We start from the raw sequence: 4789 nt of genomic DNA, 5'->3' as shown, positions 1-4789 counted from the left end.
CCCCCCAAGTATGGGTGGCATTTGGTTTTCGTGTTTTGCCCTATCGGTAGCCCTTATGCTGCCAAAATGGGTCTAGCATACGTATATTAGTTTAGTTTAGGAAATAAAATAAACTAATTAAAGAAGTTTTATCCGTCTTAGCATGGACTTGACTCCGTTTGTCGATGTTGAGGAGGTTCTCGGTGGTCCGGACGAGGCGGTTTGCCCTCGGAAGAGGGTGACTCGTCCTCGATAGGAGGATCGAGAGCGACGCGTCGCGGCCGATTGACGTCGCCAGGAGGAGGTGATTTGGGAGGCTCCTCCCAACTGGGACCCTAGGGTCCTTAAGTGGGACCCAGACCACCGCGTTTCGATCAGAGGGTGGCACGTCATCGTGAGTTTTCCACGCTTTTGTTTCTTTCTCTTTTCCTTTGTTTTTTCTCCTTTTAAAACCATAACCGTTTTTTTAATTTTTATTTAGAGTGATCCTAGCATACGTTTGTATGGCTCTAGTGACCTACGAGCCCGTTTTGAGAGCTTGCCCAAGGTGACAAAGGAGATTGTAGCACTTTCTAGGATTGAATCCCAGCTGGCGGCTCTTTGGGATTTATCGAGCCAGTCTGCATCGTCAGCTTTCCTCCGTGGATTGCTGGAGGTTTGGTGAGATTCCACCAATACTTTCCACTTTCCATGGGGAGAGATGACGGTTACCCCATTTGATTTCTCTATGATTACAGGTTTTCCTTTCAGAAGCGAGCCTGTAGTTATAGAGCTCGTTAAGGGGTTAGATAAAAGATTGCGCAACCTTGTGGGGGACCGTCTTGCGTCAGCCCTTCACAGCAGTGTACACCAGCTTTCGGAGGTGAGCCTGTAGCAATCTTGTCCGTACTCGGTTCTTACTGACGAGTTTTCGGCTAACGAGCTTGACCAGCAGTGTACACCTGAGCAGCTGGCTCGGATATACATTGCCCACATTCTTTTCACCATCTTGAGTGATCGAGGAGAGCGTTTCGCCATTGAGTTAGGGTAGGCGTCGTTTGAAGTGCGCCTACGTTAAAGCATGTGTGAATATATTTTTTGGCACTCATAGGAAGTGGGAATTTACATATACGATAAGGGACACGATTAGGGACAAGGAAAGTAGGGAGCCGCCAACAAGTTCTTAAGGAACTTGTAAACCGTTCACGAATCATAAAAGGCAACCACGATAAAGGGACAAGGATAGGCAACAACAATTGACCCGTGAAGGTTACACCCCATTCATAATCCATGAGATTACTAACTCCATATGGTTCAGAACCACGAAAAGAGGATCAGGGATGATGGTACGAAGTGAGTCATGGAGTCACATTTGCCTGTATTGGCCTCTACTCGATTCTTATAGTGAAAAGCATTCCTGCAATCTCAAAGGCATACAAACAAAGATTCAATTTACTCCAAACTATTATCAAGCTAAATTGGTTAAATATAAATGCAACATATAATTCTATAATATCGTGATCACTTGATTAAACAACAAGATTAAAAAGGAACCTAAACCGGTCGTCCAAATTATCTTATTAGGCATGATTTTCAATTACATATTCCCTTTAACATGCAATATGGTGATCATAATAACAATAATAGAATTAACATTAATACTGGAAGCAATTCTACAATAATAGCGTTAGTGAAATCAAATAATAAACCTAACCATGATGCTAGCAATATAAGAATAAATAAGTAATTAAATTAATTAATTACTCACATTCCGCTCGTTCCTTTAAATTGCTACATCATGAATAAATTATTAGTAACTTCAATAAAAAATATAAATCAAATAGAAATTAAATTAAATTAAATAAAAAGTAGAGTTAATTTGGTCCAAACCCTCAGTTATGCGTACCTTTTACACCTTGGTTTAAGGACGGAACCTCGGGTTAAGTATGGACTCCTTGGAGTTCTTATGGGAATTATTATGGAAGAAGAAGGAGACTAGAAATTAGGTTAAAGAGGGAGAAGAGAATGATTTTTTGTGTAAGGTGAGAGAGAATGATTATTGGTTCCCCAAACTGCAGAAAGGGGGGTCCTATTTATAGGGAAAATGAGCAGAGGGAACACGCGGAACCCTAAAAAGATAAAAACCCAAAAAAATAACATTGTGTCATGGCAGAAAACACCGTGAGACGGTGCCAGGCACCGTGAGACGGTGCCAGGCACCGTGAGACGGTGCCAGGCACCGTGAGACGAGGGAAGGCACCGTCATACGGGGGAAAATCCCGTGACGCGGTGGACAATTGGAGTGACGCGGGAAATATTTGACCTAAGGGAAGTGAAAACGCGTGAAGGATTTACGCGGAAAAGACACGAGAAAATTCTGTGACACGACACACGTACTGTGACACGACAGTGTCCACCGTGGCACAGTACTGTACACCGTGTCACGATATAGGAAAACGCAGAAATTACAAGGAAAAGCACCGTGACACGGTGGAATTTGACCGAAAGAGCTTCAAAAATGTCACTGTGACACGATGTACAGTACCTTGTCACGGCACCTGGCACCGTCAGACGGGGCAAACTCCCGTGACACGGTGCTTTTGCACTATGCGCGGTGATTCCAGTTTTTTACCCGTTTTTAAAATCATTATAACCTTTAATCCCTAACTCGGAATAAGGAACATAATATTTCATTGGAAATCTTACCAAGTTAAATTTCCAACCCAATTAGAATCAGGTCAAAATGATATGTAGATTTTATGATATGGCCGTTTTGGTGGAAGGGTGTCGGTTTTAGGCCGAGTTTAGTGTTTTGCTCATATCCTTTTCGTTATAGATCGGAATTGAGCTTATGATATATGGTTGGAAATCTTATTTAAAGTATTATCCAAAAAAATAATAATTGGATAAAAAATGTATAGTCATAAAATAAGTTTCTCTCGGTTTTGCGATGTGGACACGAAAAGTGGAAAATAGGTTATGTTTTAGGTTAATGAGCTAGAAATTGGATTGGTTCATGAAATATATTGGATAGAACATGAATTTAAGCACTCCAAATATTAAATACTCAACCCAACCAATAATGGCGGTGAAAGGTTTTCATCAACGGGTTTGTTTTTGGGGAGACATTTTTAGGTGTCTACAGTTAGTTATTTGCCTCAGCGATTTGGGGCAAGTAGGTGACCTGAGTTGGGCGGAGGTGTCTTATGCCCGTATGCTTACGGCTATGGGAAAGGCGACCCGAGTTATGGATTCTGCAACAACTACTGAGGTGCCTCGGATCTCAACTACTGAGGTGCCTCGGATCTCACTTGCGTGGCATGGTTGTATCCTTGAGGTACGTGTTTTAAGCTTTTTTCGGTTATTTCTTTCGTTTTTTCCTTTAGGCTTATCTTTTCTTGGTTTCAGGCTTGGGGATACTCGTACCTACCTTTCTTAGCCCCCAGGGTGTTTGGGGATGCTGGTTTTCCTTTCGGCCATCGATTGGTCGCTATTAAGAGGAGATAAGCAACTTTTGCCGGTGACTTTCGCCAGCGGATCCTTTCGGCGACTCGTGGGTCAGTGAGTATTCCAACCACATGTGCTCTTTTCGTTTTTTGATTTTATTCATTTTCTAATGATTTTTCATGTGGTTGAGTTTTATAGATCGATCTTAGTCCTTGAAGTTTAATCACCGGAGTCCCTAAGGTTATTTGGTCTTGCATGGTTCGTTGCCGTTTCCGGGCCCTCTTTATAGGACTCTCGGTGTTCCAGAGGACCGATGCTTGGTTTTTAGGCAAGCGTGTTCTCTAGCAGCTTTCGTCCCAGGAGCCTTTGGTTCCTGCATATACCCCGATCCAGATGCTGCGTTCGGACCTGCTGGCTACTGAGGATCAAGCTCAGACGATCCTTGGTTATCCAGCGGAGCAGCAGGTGCTGCCGGAGGCTTCTTATCCGGCTTTTATAGCATCCAGGATGACTCCTTTTTCGGCTTTTGTTTCAGTTAGTACTCTAACACTTTTTTTTCGTGTTTCTATTTATTTTTCAGAACTTTGACCCATTTATCGTTTTTTTGTCATGTGTATTTTTAGCGAGTCGAGTAGGTGGTTGGGTGCCTCCTACAGCGGAGATCACGTATACCGATGCTGTCAAATCGGTAATTCGTGAGACCCTTCCAGCAGCCGAGGATGACAAGGGGATACTATTTGTACCTGAGACGGTTGAGTCGGTATGTGTAGGGGTCGTTCGAAGTGCGCCTACGTTAAGCATGTTGTGAATATGCTTGGCACTCATAGGATGTGGGAATTGACATAATACGATTAGGGAAAAATAAAGTAGGGAGCCGCCAACAAGTTTTTAAGGAACTTGTAAACCGTTCATGAATCATAAAAGCAACCACGATTAAGGGACAACGATAGGCAACAATGATTGACCCGTGAAGGTTACACCCTATTCATAATCCATGACATTACTAACTCCATATGGTTCGGAGTCACGAAAGGAGGATCGGGGATGATGGTACTAAGTGAGTCATGGAGTCACATTCGCCCTTATTGGCCTCTACTCGATTCTTATTATGAAAAGCATTCCTGTAATCTCAAAGGCATACAAACAGAGATTCAATTTGCTCCAAACTATTATTAAGCTAAATTGGTTAAATATTAATGCAACATATAATTCTATAAAATTTGTGATCACTTGATTAAACAATAAGATTAAAAAGGAACCTAAAACGGTCGTCCAAATTATCTTATTAGGTGTGATTCTCAATTACATATTCCCTTTAAACATGCAAAATGTTGATCAATAAATATAATAGAATTATCATTACTATTGGAAGCAATTTAACAAT

Source organism: Chenopodium quinoa, unplaced genomic scaffold, assembly GCF_001683475.1.
Source record: "Chenopodium quinoa cultivar QQ74 unplaced genomic scaffold, ASM168347v1, whole genome shotgun sequence".
NCBI lineage: Eukaryota > Viridiplantae > Streptophyta > Magnoliopsida > Caryophyllales > Amaranthaceae > Chenopodium > Chenopodium quinoa.
This window is presented reverse-complemented; position numbering follows the sequence as displayed.